The sequence below is a fragment of the Schistocerca nitens genome, chromosome 8 (genome assembly GCF_023898315.1).
Source record: "Schistocerca nitens isolate TAMUIC-IGC-003100 chromosome 8, iqSchNite1.1, whole genome shotgun sequence".
In the NCBI taxonomy this organism is placed as follows: domain Eukaryota; kingdom Metazoa; phylum Arthropoda; class Insecta; order Orthoptera; family Acrididae; genus Schistocerca; species Schistocerca nitens.
This window is the reverse complement of record NC_064621.1, coordinates 208,603,193-208,622,508: the sequence shown is the minus strand read 5'-3', so window position 1 is coordinate 208,622,508 and position 19,316 is coordinate 208,603,193. Positions and strand designations below refer to the sequence as shown.

At 46.0% G+C, this 19,316-nt stretch overlaps 1 protein-coding gene across 1 annotated transcript in view; it reads right to left on the bottom strand.

The window, feature by feature from the left end:
* LOC126199490 (lutropin-choriogonadotropic hormone receptor-like) overlaps positions 1-19,316 on the bottom strand; it is an 877,483-nt gene that overhangs the window by 391,004 nt on the left and 467,163 nt on the right. The gene's annotated exons all lie outside the window — the stretch shown is intronic.

Here is a 19,316-nt window from a genome sequence, read left to right as displayed (position 1 = left end):
GACGAACCTGGGTGCACGAATGGCAAAACGTCATTTTTTCGGATGAACCCAGGTTCTGTTTACAGCATGATGATGATCGCATCCGTGTTTGGTGACATCGCGGTGAACGCACATTGGAAGCGTGTATTCGTCATCGCCATACTGGCGTATCGCCCGGGGTGATGGAATGGGGTGTCATTGGTTACACGTCTCGGTCACCTCTTGTTCGCATTGACGGCATTTTGAACAGTGGACGTTACATTTCAGATGTGTTATGACCCGTGGCTCTACTGTTCATTCGATCCCTGCGAAACCCTAAATTGCAGGTCCTGAACGAGCCTTTCTGGATACAGAAAATGTTCGACTGTTGCCCTGGCCAGCACATTCTCCAGATCTCTCACCAATTGAAAACGTCTGGGCAATGATGGCCGAGCAACTGGCTCGTCACAATACGCCAGTCACTACTGTGGTATCGTGTTGAAGCTGCATGGGCAGCTGTACCTGTACACGCCATCCAAGCTCTGTTTGACTCAATGCCCAGGCGTATCAAGGCCGTTATTACGGCCAGATGTGGTTGTTCTGGGTACTGATTTCCCAGGATCTTTGCACGCAAATTGCGTGAAAATGTAATGTCAGTTCTAGTATATTATACAGGGTGAGTCACCTAACATTACCGCTGGATATATTTCGTAAACCACATCAAATACTGACGAATCGATTCCACAGACCGAACGTGAGGAGAGGGGCTAGTGTAATTGGTTAATACAAACCATAAAAAATGCACGGAAGTATGTTTTTTAACACAAACCTACGTTTTTTTAAATGGAACTCCGTTAGTTTTGTTAGCACATCTGAACATATAAACAAATACGTAATCAGTGCCGTTCGTTGCATTGTAAAATGTTAATTACATACGGAGATATTGTAACCTAAATTTGACGCTTGAGTACCACTCCTCCGCTGTTCGATCGTGTGTATCGGAGAGCACCGAATTACGTACGGATCCAAAGGGAACGGTGATGGACCTTAGGTACAGAAGAGACTGGAACAGCACATTACGTCCACATGCTAACACCTTTTTATTGGTCTTTTTCACTGACGCACATGTACATTACCATGAGGGGTGAGGTACACGTACACACGTGGTTTCCGTTTTCAATTACGGAGTGGAATAGAGTGTGTCCCGACATGTCAGGCCAATAGATGTTCAATGTGGTGACCATCATTTGCTGCACACAATTGCAATCTCTGGCGTAATGAATGTCATACACGCCGCAGTACATCTGGTGTAATGTCGCCGCAGGCTGCCACAATACGTTGTTTCATATCCTCTGGGGTTGTAGGCACATCACGGTACACATTCTCCTTTAACGTACCCCACAGAAAGAAGTCCAGAGGTGTAAGATCAGGAAAACGAGCTGGCCAATTTATGCGTCCTCCACGTCCTATGAAACGCCCGTCGAACATCCTGTCAAGGGTCAGCCTAGTGTTAATTGTGGAATGTGCAGGTGCACCATCATGCTGATACCACATACGTCGACTCGTTTCCAGTGGGACATTTTCGAGCAAAGTTGGCAGATCATTCTGTAGAAACGCGATCTATGTTGCAGCTGTTTGGGCCCCTGCAATGAAGTGAGAACCAATGAGGTGGTCGCCAATGATTCCGCACCATACATTTACAGTCCACGGGCGCTGTCGCTCTACCTGTCTGAGCCAGCGAGGATTGTCCACGGACCAGTAATGCATGTTCCGTAGTTTCACTGCCCCGTGGTTTGTGAAATCCGCTTCATCGGTAAACGGGTAGAACTGCAACGCATTCTCTGTTAATGCCCATTGACAGAATTACACTCGATGATTAAAGTCATCACCATGTAATTGCTGATGTAGCGACACATGAAACGGGTGAAAGCGGTGACGATGCAGTATGCGCATGACACTACTCTGACTCAGTCCACCGGCTCTCGCAATGTCCCGTGTACTCATGTGTGGGTTCATGGCAACAGCAGCTAACACACCAACTGCACCCGCTTCTCCTGTGACGGGCCTGTTACGGACCCGTTTGCGTGCTACGACCATACCTGTTGCATACAGTTGGCGGTAGATGTTTTGCAATGTGCGGCACGTTGGATGCTCTCTGTCCGGGTACCGTTCTGAATACACCCTGCAGGCTTCAGCTGCATTTCGTTGACACTCTCCATAGATGAGTATCATCTCCGCCTTTTCAGAGTTCGAATACACCATGGTCACAGTTCCTACAACACTACACTATCACAGACGTCTGGTAACACGGTGTACTACAGTTGGTCTGCGTGCGGAGACGAATGCAGAATAACAATAGCAGCAAGCGCTACATGCGGACACTGCGACAGCTAGACCAAACCACAACAGTGCACTACAGCCACACTCGTAAACACGGTCGTCATGGTAAACATGTCCCTGCAGATGCTGCTCGCCGACCGTGGCCCGTGTTTGTTACAACAAGCAATTGAACGTCGGAGGTTTCAAGCGTCAACTTCAGGTTACAATATCTCCGGATGTCATTAACATTTTACAATGCAACAAACAACACTGATTAGGTATTTGTTTATATCTTCAGATGTGCTAGCAAAACTAACGGGGTTCCATTTAAAAAAACGTAGGTTTGTGTTAAAAAACATAATTCCGTGCATTTTTGTATGGTTTGTATTAAACAATTACACTAGCCCCTCTCCTCACGTTCGGTCTGTGGAATCGGTTCGTCAGTATTTGATGTGGTTTACGAAATATATCCAGTTAGGTGACACCCTGTATTTGTCCAATGAATACCCCTTTATCATCTGTATTTCTTCTTGGTGTAGCAATTTTAATGGCCAGTAGTGTATATTTGCATTTTCATAGTGGCGTTCCTAGCGCTACTCTTACGCGACTGGCTCGAAATTAGAATAGACATTATCTCTCAGATGAACAAACACGTCTATCAACTTTCGTTTAGGTCTCAGAACTCGTATTTGGTGCTGCTATTTTTCTCGTCAGTGTATATTGAGTAAAAGTGCATCTCCGTAGCTGTGTTCTGTATTGAGCTTAAGGCAGGCCTCCGCATTCAGCCACTCGATATATGGGCAAGCCACCGACGTAATTCTGCAACTATGTGCTGCATAGTGCTCGTGCAGCATCCTACGAAGCTGCATTTTGTCGTCAATTGTTGACTGTGTCGCTACGTGGTATATCAAAACACAACACTGTCTTTCCACAGGTCCATATGTGATGGGAGCCTGCTTCTAAAACATTTTGGTTTCCGCCATCTCTGCCCCTGCAGAAACGGCGGGAACTCTGAACTCAGGACCTTCGCGGACCAGCACATGGAGAAAACGGCGGTCTGGACAAGCCACCAGGCGACGTGCACGGCGACGGTGGAAGTCATTGTCGTACTGCACCTTCTCGCGCATCCCTAGGTTCTCGCGCCGAAAATAGACCCACATGGATCTTTCTGTGAGGTAGCTACACTATGTGATAAAAAGTATCCGGACACCTGGCTGTAAATGACTTTCGTGGCGCCCTCTATCGGTGATGCTGGAATTCAGTATGGTGTTGGCCCACACTTAGCCTTGATGACAGCTGATGACAGTCACAGGCATACGTTCAATTAGGTGCTGGAAGGTTTCTTCGGGAATGGCAGCCCATTCTTCACCGAGTGCTGCACTGAGGAGAGGTATCGATGTCGGTCGGTGAGGCCTGGCACGAAGTCGGCGTTCCAAAAAATCCTAAACGTGTTCTATAGTATTCAGGACAGGACTCTGTGCAGGCCAGTCCATTACAGGGATGCTATAGTCATGTAACCACTCCGCCACAGGCTGTCCATTATGAACAGGTGATTGATCGTGTTGAAAGGTGCAGTCACCATCCCGGAATTGCTCTTCAACAGTGGGAAGCAAGAAGGTGCTTAAAACATCAATGTAGGCCTGTGCTGCGATAGTGCCACGCAAAACAACAAGGGGTGGAAGCTCCCTCCATGAAGAATACGACCACACCATAATACCACTGCCTCCGAATTTTACTGTTGGTACTACATACGCTGGCAGATGACGTTCACCACGCATTCGCCATATCCACACCATGCTATCGGATTGCCACAATGTGTACCATCATTCGTCACTCCACACAACGTTTTTCCACTGTTCAGTCGTCCAATGTTTACGTACCTTACACCAAGCGAGGCGTCATTTGGCATTTACCGGCGTGCTGTGTGGCTTATGAGCAGCTGCTCGACAATCAACTCCAAGTTTTCTCACCTCCCGCCTGACATAGTACTTGCAGTGGATCCTGATGCAGTCTGGAATTCCTGTGTGATGGTCTGGATAGATGTCTGCCTATTACACATTACGACCCTCTTCATCTGGAACCGCGCGACCGCTACTGTCGCAGGTTCGAATCCTGCCTCGGGCATGGATGTGTGTGAAGTCCTTAGGTTAGTTAGGTTTAAGTAGTTCTCAGTTCTAGGAGACTGATGACCTCAGGAGTTAAGTCCCATAGTGCTCAGAGCCATTTGAACCATATGACCCTCTTCAGCTGTCGGCGGTCTGTGTCAGTCAACAGACGAGGTCGGCCTGTATGCTCTTGTGCTGTACGTGTCCCTTCACGTTTCCACTTCACTATCACATCGGAAACAGTGGGCCTAGGGATGTTTAGGAGTGCGAAAATCTTGCGTACGGTCGTACGACACAAGTGACATCCAGTCATTTGACCACGTTTGAAGTCTGTGAGTTCCGCGGAGCGCTCTGTTCTGCACTCTCACGATGTCTAAAGAGTCATGAGGTAGCTGATATGGAGTACCTGGCACCTACTATGAAAAACTTAAGTTTTTGAGGGTGTCCGGATACTTTTGATCTCACAGTGTATTTAGACCGGCGCACAAGCTTAACAGAGCAGCTCTACCGCAGCGAGCAACCGACCTCGCGGTCTGGACTCTAGCTGTCATCGACGACGTGCTAGCTGGGACTTGGGAATATTTTCTACTGTTTGTTTTTTTCACCAACAAGATAGTACCAAGATTTTACTTTGTGCGCCTACTCCTACCGGGCTTAGAAACTTTTCTAAACTGTTTGAATGTCGATGCTTCTCCTGTGAAGTACTACTGTAAGATTGATAGAGTTTTGTTCCCGCGACTTAAGTTAGAGTGTGGACTTCGTTTTCAAGCCCCAGAACTGAGAAACTTGCACCATGCTGGACTTAACTTTATTCATTTTTAAAGATCTCGCTCACCTTTACCGAGTGTTGTGAATTTTTTTTCTTTTTTTTGTATTCAGGAAATGTAAGGATGTTTTTTATTGAAGAACAATTATTTCTTCGTTCGCATGTGGAAGAATTTTGCTTACCTTCAGACTTAAAAGAATTTTACCTCAATAACACAATGAGAATTTTGTATACATTGTATCAGAGAAATAAACTTGTGTTACTGTGACTACCTGTTTCTTTGGTGGATATCTCTAATGGACCGGATATATCAGTTACCACCTGCCATAACGCACCTGGGCACAGGGAGCATGAATGCTTCCACCTCGGCTGATAGGAGCATAGTGAATTTGAGTTGCACATTATCCGCTCCAGTCATCAGTCGAATATACAGATAGGCTACACCAACCTCTTATATGAACGTGAGGTGTCTCAACTTTTGGACATGTCCAAAAGAACAGACAGCACGCGGAATCCACAGCTGTGATATGTATTAAGTAAACTGAAGGTGAATGGGGAAGAAAGCAAAGGAAAGGAAAGGAAAGGGAAGGAAATGATGACATTACTTATAGTGTTAATTGCAAATGAGCGTTCTATCTCTGCATGCTACTTGGCCGACTCGCATTCCCACCTAGCACCACCACTTATTCACAGTACCCGACCATGTGTTGGTGGTGAACGTTAATATGTATCTCCACTGATGGTTCAGGATTCATAGCCCATAGAGGCATAAACAATTATATGAACGTGTGGTGTCTGTTCTTTAGGACATGTCCTTTGCCTAGTAAGCAGGAGATCCCAGCTTCGCGTCCTGATCTGGGACGCATTTTTACTCGTCTCCACTGTAAAGTCCCAGGGCAGCTGATAACATCAGTTCTTTCCCTTTCTTTTGTTCCCCTCCGTCTTCAATGTACATACTACGTCAACCACACTGAATAGTCCATACAACAGGATGAAGCCGATGATCTACGAGCCGTCGCCTATCCCTGGTGGTTCTGAGCATCGAACAGGGCTTGCTGGGGCGAGCTCCCTAGGTGGTTACCATTGCCTGACACGTCAGCCGCCGGCCGGAGTACCCGAGCGGCTCTAGGCGCTACAGTCTGGAACCGCGCGACCGCTACGGTCGCAGGTTCGAATCCTGCCTCGGGCATGGATGTGTGTGATGTCCTTAGGTTAGTTAGGTTTAAGTAGTTCTAAGTTCCAGGGGAATGATGGCCTTAGATATTAAGTCCCATAGTGCTTAGAGCCATTTGAACCATTTGAACACGTCAGCTGATAATCTTAAGTTTAGTATGAAGTAATTCCACGTTTATGGCAGTCACCACAGGCCGCAGGTAGCTTACGTCACCCACTGGCTTCGTTGAATGATATGGCTGGGACACTAGTGCGTCAGCAAGGGCAGTATCGCCGCCATCTGCTATTGTGTTGCCCCTGTAGTCCGCTGGGAGCTACCTCCGCTGTCCACTGGCTACGAATGGCTCATGGAGCGGTATCGTCGAAAACCTGTATGGAATGCATCAAATAATAAAGAATGTTCCTGTTGAGTAAGCATTCCCGACTCTGTGATCACCGTGGTACTGGAGAATCCATACGACCGTTCCCTACACACACACACAACTCTACAGCCAGAACTGGTCAGCCAGTAACATGTAACTCGTTTCTCTCTGAACAAAGCCACAAACTTTTTGACGGCCCGGCATCTCCTTCCCCTGCCATTTCGTATAACTTGGGAGATATCAAATTTAATCCATCTTCATTTGTTACAGATTGTGGTCAACACGAAGTACAGAACGATGCAACAAATTATTTAAGGCACACACACGTACTGGAGAGCCCATACCAGAGTTCCCAGCACACAGAACTCTGAAGCCAGAAATGGACAGCATATGACACCTAACTACACTGATGAGCCAAAACATAATGGCCACTGCCCATTGTCAGTTGGATGTCCCCTGGTGGCGATGCGGCCACACGACGCGGAGCAAACATGGAGGACATGGCCGGAAGATGGGGAAATCCATCGAGATAAGCGCAGGCTGTTATTATGCACAGCCCGTGAACGAATATCTTGAAAACGGTTAAGCTGGTCGAATTTTCACGTGCTAATTTCGTGAGCATCTACGGAAAGAGGTAGGAAAGTGAATCTACCACTGCGTACTGAATTATTGGACTTCTGGTGGGGCTCTGAGGCCTGTCTGTTCTGTAAAGTAGGATAGATGGTGATTTGTGGGACCTCTGCCGAAAGTGCACAATGATGGTGCACGGCCAAGTGTTTCGGAGCACACTATTCATCGTACGTTGTTGAACATGAAGCTCCGCAGCAGACCACCCAACGACATCGTCAATTACGATTGTAGTGGGGAGGGCACCATCAGGGTTCGACCGTCGATCAATAGAAATGTGTCGGCTGAATCACATTTTTGCTGCACTTAGTCGATGGTCGTGAGCCGTGGTAAAAATTGCTGTTTTGAAGAGCGCGCCGCAGCGTGTAGTGTAAAGCAGTCGCCCTGCGTTTATGGCGGTGGCGCCGCTGTAGCAATCGCAGCTTTGGTGTCTCCCTCTGGTGGTGAAAGGGGAAAGGTTGCCTGTTCACGTGCATTTAAGGGGTGCTATAAGCTCGCCAGTCAGTCAGTCTGGGTCAGTCTCTCGTCCCTAGCATGCTAGTCTGTCTCTCGTCCGCATTTGTTAGGCAGTTAGTGTCTGTCGTTCGGAGTGCTAGTATGTCTGTCGTTCGGATCAACCTTTAAAGCCGGCAAAATGAGAGTCTTTCCACTCCGTCAGTAAGAGAACTCAGCGAGTGGTCGCCCAGTCGGGGCATAGTTCCTGCATCTGAGTCTGCGCCTTAGGCCGCCAGTCTGCTCGAGTTTGCTCAGGTAATGGTCATTGGCGGTTGGATCGATCGGTTGGTCGGTCGCGCACTGAGACACAAGATGACTTGTCCGGCTTGAGCATCGGCGCATGTGAGGTCGCCACGTGAGTCCAGTGGGCCGCGGCGTATAGCGAGGGGTAGTGACTTCGCGGTCCATTTGAGAGCAACAGGAGTCAACCCACGACATGTCTGGCCGGTGCGAGCTTCGACGCCGTGAGACGGGAGATGAGCGCGCCTTCCTGCGTCCGTTGAAGCGGCTGGCAGCGGACGGTTCGGGAGAGCGATTTGGGGGTGCTGCGCCAGGTCTTCTCGAGAATATTCTTTGATAATAAATCACGGTTCAGTCGTCTTCACAAACGCTGTCATTGAGGTGAACGGCGGTTCGAAACGGGCAACGCAGAACGGAGCAAATCTGCCTAATGTAAATTCTATATAACCCATCTGGGTCGCTATCGGGCACCATCGCCGAATACGTAAAGCAGCGCCCCGTTATTTACGCGAATTATACGACCTGTCCTCAGACATCTAGTGCCCTATACCTCCACAAACCTACCAACAAACTGCCGGATACCTGATACGCAGAATCAGTGGTGTATTTCGTCCCAAGACGGACAACAAGCTATGAACCGTTAAAATTACTACTGGTTCACCAAAGGTTATTAATTACAATTAATACACAAAATGTAAAGTTAAAGAAGGTGCCAAAGAGTAACTGGTGAAATTACACACAATTTTCAGTAACACTCTTTATTCAAATTTGGTGCACGACTTTACGATATTTAAAAAAAACTAACAATCATTTACCGAATAAGTCACAATTTACGATAGGAAAGGACTTTTAAATTATTAAATTATTAAAATAAACTTCACGCTAGTAATAGGCAAGTATAGGCAAGCAATTTAACACATACAACTCGACGTTGTGTAATATTTCAAGCTCAACTAAATTACAGGTGAATTTCACTCCATTAATAAATGAATACAATTTGAATATATGGCTTCACTTTTGGGCAGACAAATTTCCCATTAGGTTACAACAGTCGTACCTACGGCCGCCCACAACCACCTCACTCAGGCTCATTAAATGGAGCAGAATCTAAATTGTCTGCAACATATAAAGACAATCCTGTTTACAAAAGTTCTCGAAATAGAAATCGTGCACGCATGAATCATGCACGCGGACACACACACACACACACACACACACACACACAGTTAATAACATTAACATCTCCAAAATATATGAAAAAACAAATTTTACAAATTTCTGCCAGTTAACTTACGGCAAACACACACGCTCGCAAGGTAGGACTTGCGAACCTTTACAACATTCTCCTTTCAAAGCAATAATTTCTACCCTTAATGAAATGGCAAATTTTTGCATGGTAAGAAAACACACTGATAACCAACTACCTGTATAAAACACGTAAGCACGTTGAGTAAAAGCCTTAAAAGGTATTGAATTGGAAAAACACACAACAGTTTCTACTGACTAGAAACAATATTAAAAAAATCCACTACGGCGTACATTAACAACCGTGCTTGATTATAGCCAAATATATATAAACATAAATATACCTAAGTTACAGCTTCCAGATGAGCAGGAATTCTTCTTTCTCAGAGTACCTTTTACACGTAGTCTAGTAATACTAGTTATGGCAGGCGAGAGAATGGATCAGGTCTTAGTGCCTTGCATTTTAAACAGTACAGCCATTGGTGCCTTCGACTTCCACAGACATGGCAGAGCCTAACAGTCGAATAAACCCGTAGGTAAGCTGGGAGGGGAAAGAAGCAATACGAACCACAGATTTACTCTGACTCCCCTCCCCCCCCCCTCCTCCTTCGTCCTCAAAAGGGGACAAACGGACCACCCTTTCTAATATTACCACCTTCCCGCGTGTGGGCAGACGAGAATGATTAGCAGGAAACCCCCAAAATATACGGCTGGTATAATTAACAAGAATAATTAAATTTAATTCAATTAAACTTCATAAAATGTGTTAATAATTAATACTCAACGACTCCCAGGACTGAACCAACGCAGCACCTACAAATGCTCTTTCGAGCCGCCCGCTGCCAGCCGTTTCAACGGACGCAGGAAGGCGCGCCGATTTTCAGAACCTCCTCGCCGGTCGACAGCATATGGCCGAACTGCAAATTAGGCCCCTCAGGAAGATTCCTTACGCGACGAGCAGTTAACGCCCCATACCACGGAGCCGCTGCTCGCGTCGCTTACGCTGATGCCGCGGTCTGCGTGCTGTCCTTCTAGCATCGGCAGAGAAGTCGCTTCTTGATGCCCCGACTGCCAACTCTCCACGAGAGCCCATACAGCCACCTCTTACTTACGCGAGCAGCCCACCTTTCCCCTTTCCCGCTGGAGGGAGACATCGAAGCCTTCAATTGCGACAACGGCGCCACCGCCAGAAAACGGAGGGCGACTGCTTCACGCTACGCACTGCCGCGCGCTTTTCGAAGCTAACTTTACTACGGCTCAAACTATAAGCAGGTGGTCATAATGTTTTAACTCAGAAGAAAGAAACTTTTCAATGCCCCACATGCCTTTCCCTTGATATTTCGTAGACCTTACCGGATTTCAAAATGAATCCACCTTCCTTTGTTACAGATTGTGGTCCACATATAGCACAGAACGACGCTATAAGCAATTCACTACACACACACACACACACACACACACACACACAATATGCGCGGAACGGAACGAATGCAAAGCCGGCGGTGACACGCTGTTACGGAAACCCGCGGAGCAGACAATGGGGCCGAATGGCGCCAATTGTCGCCGGCAGCTTTCTACAGCACGACGGCAAGTAGCTGTGTCACCCGTTGCTTTCTCGCGTACAAAACGGCGCCGCAATCCCACCGGGTCGGGGTGGATGTGCGCGGGGCTACAGGTTTCACAATCAGGTCCGCTGAGGAACGGGTCGCGGCAAATCCCGCTCCATTGTGCGCGTGACAAACGCCCTGGAGAACGGCCAGCGCGCCGGGGGGACTGCTTCCCGCCGCTAAGCGATGGCGGCTAATTTCACGGCAGCCGGGTGTCACTCCGCCAGGTAGGCGTCCGGCAGCGGCGGCGTTTTTATGCTCGCGGCTGGCCTCCCGCTGAGCCGTCCATTCTCGGCCGGCGGTAACGTAGGCGTCCGCTCGCTGAGGCGGCGCCGTAACTTCTACCACGGCTGAGAGAAACAGCGCGACTTGTCGGCTTCTGCGGCGCAGCCACAATAGCAAAAGACCAGCCTGTCACAGTTATCCGCGAGGGTAACAACTTCTTCCCCGCGCGCCATATGGCCGATGGGGATGTAGACATCAGCAGCTGGGAGCGGTGTTAGCAGCACAATCCGAACAGCGAGAGAGAAGCGCCATCTGTTGGCTGCAGCAGAAGGTGGACACATTTATTACAGAACCAACGCAGATTCTAACCTGTCGTCACATTACAACTTTCTAACTGATTTTAAAGTCAGCATAATGGTGCACTCAGGAGGAGTTACAAATAGCGACGTCAGCTGTCCCATACAGTAAGCAATTTCCAGAACGGGTCTTGTACTTAATATTTTCCCGCTAATTTATTCGTCTGAGTCATCTGCTGCAATCCTCTCCCTCCCGTCGCTCCACCATTTTTGTCTCCCTAGACCTCGAAAAGGCCTACGACCGCCTATGCCCAAATCCCACCGTCCAGTCCACCTCCTGCAGTATGCCGATGACACCGCCTTCCTTGCCCTTTCTCCTACCCTTCAACAGTCCCAACACCTTCCCCAGAATTACCTTGACATTTTTGCTACATGGTGCAACCAGTGGCTCCTAAAAATCAATCCTTCCAAGACCTAGGCAATCATCAGAAGTCATACCACTCGCTCCTTACGGCTCCTTGATTTTTTTCCTTACCATCTGCGCCCGTCCTGTCCACCCTCACTCACCTTGAACTCACCATTGAATGTCACTTTTCCTGGATCCCTTATCTCCGCTGTATCCAATCCAAAGCCCACAACTGCCGCCCTCTCCTTAAACTACTCTCTGGCCAGACATGGAGGTTGAACCCATGTACCATCCTCCACACCTACAAGTCCTTGATCTGTCCCATCCTCTGTACCGCCTGCATATCTGCGCCCCCTCCCCCTCCTCCCAAATTCTTTAAGTCCCTCCAGATCCCTGAGCGCCATGCACTCTGCCCCGCCTTCTGTATACGCTTCCTGTCCAACACGTGGATCCTCTACGACCTGATTCTGTTCCCCCATCTGCTCCTTTCCCTCAGGCATATCCGAGTACTCTACACCTCCCACAGACTTTATCCCCCCCCCCCATCTCATGGTTGCTCCTCTCAACCCCCACCTACTGCTCACCTTCACCACTACATCCCACCCACCCTCCTCCTTTTCCAGGGTGGCTTCCATCAACTCCTGGATGATGCCCTCTCTCCCTCCATTTATCCCTCCTATCAACTCTGTCACCTTGCCCTTCCTACCTCTGTCCTTTTCCTGGGCTACCTCCCCCCTTTCCATTGTATCTTTCTCTACCTACCCTCTCTTTGCCTCCATTCTCTCCCCCCCCCCCCAAGTTCTTTTGATTTCCCCTCCTCTGTCTTCTGCACTCCTTCTCATGCCTGTCCTACCCCCTACCCCCCTTTTTGTGTGTCCTCTCCCTCAATTGGCTCCCCCCTTTGGCTTTTTCCTCTCCTCCCCCTTTTTCCCCCTCATCTCTCCGGGTCTCCCCCCCCCCCCCCCCACCACCACCACGCCTCCCCCATATGCCTTAGGCTGTGGTGTGTCATCTTCGTGTCTACTCTATAGTGCAGTGCTTGTGTGAGTTTCAGTGTTGTGCATCCCCTTTTTTAAGTGTTGAAAACATAAACCAGACTGTCACTGTACTTTTTAATAGTGCCTGTCTACTTACTGTGTTTCTTCAGTAGCATTGTCAACCCTGTGTCTTTATATTTTAACTTCCACAACTTTCCGCCATTTTACAGTTTTTAAAAAATCACCATTTTATCGCCTGTTTTTATTGTTTGTTATCTTCTCATTACTTTTTTTAGCTCTTCTGTAGGCTGCAGAGCGGCATATTAAGCTGCTACCAGCTGCCCCCCCCTCCCCGCCCCCGCCCGCCTCTGTGGAGGAATCGAATTCAATAAAGAAAAAAAATTGGTTGCAATTACTCCAATGTTAGGCTTATACGTCACAGAGCAATATACAGAAGTACAAATGTGTCTTATAACAGATTTAAGGAAGTCATGGTATGGTACGTCACATTAGTTATTTAGTATTACACAATGGATTTAAGTTTCAGTTTGCCTTAACGTAGTTACAGCCTACCTCAGTTCTCCACGTAATTCAAAAAATAGTCTATATATCACTAAACAATACTTCGAATTTTTAAAAGTGGTGACAACAATAAACGATGTTATTTTTGAACAAGCCAATACTAACTACAGCTACGAATAGGGTTGCCAGCTGTCCCGCTTTTGTAGGGATAGTCCCTACTTTTCTAAAATTGTCCCACGTCCCTATATTAGTATGACAGCATATCCTCAAGTACATGCTTTTTTGGTTTTCTTTTACAGTTTTACCTTTTTTGTATCAGTCAACACTTCGGAATTGCTAAATATGTGTGAGAATTAGATGTAAATGCTAATTGCTGGCCGCTGTGGCTGAGTAGTTCTAGGCACTTCAGTCTGGAACCGCGCTGCTGCTACGGTCGCAGGTTAGAATCCTGTCTCAGGCATGCATATGTGGGATGTCGTTAGGTTAAGTAGTTCTAAGTCTGGTGACCTGAAATGTTAAGTCCCATAGTGCTTTGAGCCATTTGAGCCATTTTAAATGCTGATCCCCTTCTCCCGCCTCTCTTTCCAGCCCCTCGTCCCATTCCTTTGTCCTCTTCCTCCTCCTCTTCCTCCTCCTCCTCCTCCTCCTCCTCTCTCTATATATCGACTGCTCTTACCTCTCTGTCCCTATACTCCTCTTTCCCCCTCATTCTGACTTTGAGCCTTGTTTACATTCAGATGACCAAATTTTTGGGATAGCTCCTGATATTGTGCCAGACTTCATTCTGTCCAATTTAATTCAGTGTTCTTCATAAAAATATATAGCCTCAGTTAGTCTGAATGTTTATTAGAGTATTGTGTACAAACTTAAAGTAAATCGGTGAATAATTTTTCCAAGATTGTTGCTAGTAACGCTCGCTTTTATACATTGTATACATATATTTGTGTAACATATACGTTTAAAATATAGAGCCTATGTCAGTTTGATTGTTTATTAAGGTACTGTGCAAAAATTTGAAAAATCTGAAGTAAATTTTTCGAGACTGTAATTCAGCTGTCCCTACCCAAGGGTTTTGTGCACCCCGCAATGCCTTCAAATATCACAAATAAGATTTTCATATTCTCCCACTGGCTACACTCAAACTGTTAGTCCTAAAGAAATTATAAACAACACGTTTTGTAGGAAATTTAATGTAGATAAATTCTGTTCTGAGATACGCTTTTTCTGGAGGCTGCAGTCTTCGAATTATTCAAGAAAAATGTACAAAAATGACCTTAAAAACGCGTTTTCCTCAAAAACTGTGGCCACCACCAAAAACGTATCCCAGAACAAAATGCAACTACATTAAATTTCCTACAAAAAATTAATTCTTATTCATTATTTCTGTAGGAGTAATAGTTTGCGCACAGCAAGTGGAAGAATACGAAAATCTTGCGCATTGTTTTTGAATGTGTTGCAGTTTGCTTAAAATCTATCTGTAGGAGGCAGCTGAATCATCGTGTATATGTAAATTGGCCAAGACATTTTCCAGGTTTTTGGTAACAACGTAAAACAATGACTTGTGTAGCTTTATATTTATTTACTGTATACAGATGTGCAAATTGCCGAACTATCAGTTTAATAAGTCACGGCTGCAAAATACTAACGCGAATTCTTTACAGAGGAATGGAAAAACTAGTAGAAGCCGACCTAGGGGAAGATCAATTTGGATTCCGTAGAAATATTGGAACACGTGAGGGGAATATTGACCCTACGAATTATCTTAGAAGCTAGATTAACGAAAGGTAATCCTACGTTTCTAGCATTTGTAGACTTAGAGAAAGCTTTCGACAATGTTGACTGGAATACTCTCTTTCAAATTCTGAAGGTGTCAGAGGTAAAATATAGGGAGCGAAAGGCTATTTACAATTTGTATAGAAACCAAATGGCAGTTATAAGAGTTGAGGGGCATGAAAGGGAAGCAGTGGTTGGGAAGGGAGTGAGACAGGATTGTAGCCTCTCCCCAATGTTATTCAATCTGTATATTGAGCAAGCAATGAAGGAAACAAAAGAAAAATTCGGAATAGGTATTAAAATCCATGGAGAAGAAATAAAAACTTTGAGGTTCGCCGATGACATTGTAATTCTGTCAGAGACAGCAAAGGACTTGGAAGAGCAGTTGAACGGAATGGACAGTGTCTTGAACGGAGGGGATAAGATGAACATCAACAAAAGAAAAACGAGGATAATGGAATGTAGTCGAATTAAGTCGGGTGATGCTGAGGGAATTAAATTAGGAAATGAGACACTTAAAGTAGTAGAGGAGTTTTGCTATTTGGGGAGCAAAATAACTGATGATGGTCGAAGTAGAGAGGATATAAAATGTAGACTGGCAAAGGGAAGGAAAGCGTTTCTGAAGAAGAGAAATTTGTTAACATCGAGTATAGATTTAAGTGTCAGGAAGTCATTTCTGAAAGTATTTGTATGGAGTGTAGCCATGTATGGAAGTGAAACATGGACGATAAATAGTTTAGACAAGAAGAGAATAGAGGGTTTCGAAATGTGGTGCTACAGAAGAATGCTGAAGATTAGATGGGTAGATCACATAACTAATGAAGAGGTGTTGAATAGGATTGGGGAGAAAAGTGTGTGACACAACTTGACTGGAAGAAGGGATCGGTTGGTAGGACATGTTCTGAGGCATCAAGGGATCAGCAATTTAGGATTGGAGGGCAGCATGGAGGGTAAAAATCGTAGAGGGAGACCAAGAGATGAATACACCAAGCAGATTCAGAAGGATGTAGGTGGCAGTAGGTACTGGGAGATGAGGAGGCTTGCACAGGATAGAGTAGCATGGAGAGCTGCATCAAACCAGTCTCAGGACTGAAGACCACAACAAAAACATGGCTTACGTAAATCTGAATATTTATTAGATCATTGCGTAAATATATGAAGCATGTAAGTATTTCCAGGTTTTTGGTAACAAAGTAAAACGACGACTTCTTTTTATCCAGTAAAATAGATTTATGTATATTTAGCGTATACAGGGTGTCCCAGCTATCTTGTCCACCCAAAATATCTCTGGAACAAAAACAGCTATTGGAAAGCGATTTTCACCGGTATCAATGTAGGGCTGTGGCCCATGAATGTACATATTTGGAAACATTCTAAAACGAAAGTGTGGTATACATCACTTCTAACAAACACCGAACAACGCGCTCCAGTACGTGGCCGCCAAATACATCGCTGGCCGCACTTCTCTGGGCGGCCCGCTGTTTCCATCGCTGGCCGTCTTCACACGCACGCTCCCTTACGTGGCCGAGAAATACATCGCTGGCCGCACTTCTCCAGGCGGCTCGCGGCTACCGTCGCTGGCCGCCTTCGCGCGCGCGCGTTTGTCAGCACACAGCAATTGGCTACGCCAGGAAACATTGCGATTGGTTTTCCCTGGAAAACAGCGACCCCAGCCTACGGCTCCATTAACTAGCAAGCCTTATATTAACACGGCCGCCGCCGCAAACGACAGTTCTCATCGGGAAGTGCAGTACGCCGTGTTCCAGCTGCTTGTGGATGACTCGCCGCACCACTCGAGGTTACCTGGCTGCTCGGCGGAAAATCTTGCGACTTCACTTGGAGAGACTGAACTTCACTGGACTTGGGAATAATTACGGGACGTGCACCCCACCATGCACATTCGGACATCGGTATAACCAAACTTTAATTCTGCATTACTTCTGAGTGTGAGCCTGGGCAGACGCTTGGCTAACATAATTGTTAAAAAGTGATTTGTGATTTAATAAACCAGACTGAAGAGGTTATTGTGTTATTCCTGGATATAACAGAAAGCATATGTGTTTATTAACACAAACTTATGTTTTTTTTAAATGGACCTCCTATATTTTTTCTTCAGCAATCCATAGCATGACAAAGCACATACTCAATGGCGTTGATTGCATCGCAATATTTCCATTATATCCCGAGATATTAAGACGCGAAGTTGACGCTTGAAACACCCGACATGCTCTGCTAGAGTACGTCCTGAGGCTCAGGCGTGAACCCCATGCTGCCCGTAATCGCGATGTGATTGACATGCGTAATCACACTTCCATACTTATCAAGAGGTCCGAAACGAATAATACGGTCTGCTGCCATCCTGCATTAACGTCGTACATTCCAGCAGGTATTTATCCCATAGGCTAGGGGTGATGCGGTTCTGTAACATATCTGTGTACCGCAACGTTAGTCACAAAGTTAACTTCGCTTATCGTTAATCCGTTACTAAAAAGGTAATGCCGTTCAACGTTAAAACTTTATTTTACTGTAGATCTAGCGCAAGTGACAGCTAATCATTCACTCGTAATAGTAAAATTCATGTTGATGGTTTTAGTGAAACGAGCAAGTGGACTAAAAGTTTTACCGTTGTTTAGGTAAAAATGTTTTGATTTGGGAAGTTCAGGTAGGACATAGAAGATGAATGTAGACATGTTTAACCAATTAGTTTTATTATCACATAATTATCAATGTTATGTTTATCTAATGCGTTAAATGACAAATTGTTGCAAACAAATCTTTCTTAATATCACTGGGTAAAATGGCCCTTTGTAGAAACTTCCACTGTGATACCAGCACTACATACTAAACATAGCGTTCACATCTCATGCTCAAAGTGATGCCCATTGGCTTGCACACATAGGGTCACTCTGCGGATGAAGGATGCCCTACTTCGTGCTACTGTTTCCTCTTTGATGGCTGTACAAGCATCAACAATGCGTTGCTTCATGTCCTCTGGTGTTGTTGGTTCATGTTGGTAAACAGCATCCTTCACTGCTCCCCAAAGAAAATAATCCAGCGGTGTAAGGTCCGGAGATCGAGCAGGCCACCTAACTGGGCCACCTCGTCCAATCCACCTACCAGGGAACTTACGGTTCATAAGTCGTCCTGCTCGTAAGGCGTTATGTGCAGAGCATCCGTCATGCTGATACCACATGACCATTCTCCGGTTCAGAGGTACGGTGTCCAAGAGAACAGGAAGATTGTGTCGTATAAGTCTGGAGTATTGTCTGCCATTTTGGATGCAATTTATAAAGAAAGATCCGATAATGATATCTCCAATAATCCCACACCAAACATTAACTTTCCACGGAGGTTGATGCTCTACCTGACGGAGCCATTTTGGATTGTCTGCGGACCAATAATGCATATTCCTCATATTGACAATTCCTTTGTTGGAGAATGATGCCTCGTCTGCAAAAAAATTTGGATTACTCAGAAGTTTTTGCTGAGCCCACCGACAAAATGTTACGCTATTGCGGAAGTCATTTCCATGAAGATCCTGGTGTAAATGAACATGGTAAGGATGAAATTTATGACGTTTAGGAATACGCTGTGCACTTGATTTCGACACACCAATTTCACGTTCAATTTGACGTGTGCTGATTTCAGGATTCACAGCTATGGTAGCGAGCACAGCAACTTCAGCACGTTCATCTGTGCGTGTTCTATGACGATGTCGAGGTCTTGGATTTAAGCTTCCAGTTTCACGTAGACGAGATGTGAGACGACCAAACATCCGGCACGAAGGCGTCTTCTGTACAGTCGTTCTGCCTGAACAACATTTCGTCCACCTACAACAGGGTACAGTACAGGTATGTAGAGTAGGGTAGAAAACAGACATATTAACTTAATAATCATAATGTTCGCTAACAGTACTATCAACAAACAAGCAATCACATAACGTATTTCCCGTCAACGTACATTCTCCATAGATCAGCAGCATTTCTACCATATCTTCATGTGTGTACATTATACTGTACAGTATAAGTTCCACAACACAACGTTTATTCACAATGTGTACTACCTCCGTGCCGTCACTAGATTACTCTGCTGCACGACTACACTGGCAAGCGGTGTACTGCACGCCAAAGCAACAACAAATGGCATGCTCGGAGGGTGGTGGAGTACAGGAGTTTGCATGGGTCGCAAATCATAAACAAGGCGAAGTGGTAACTGTGGCA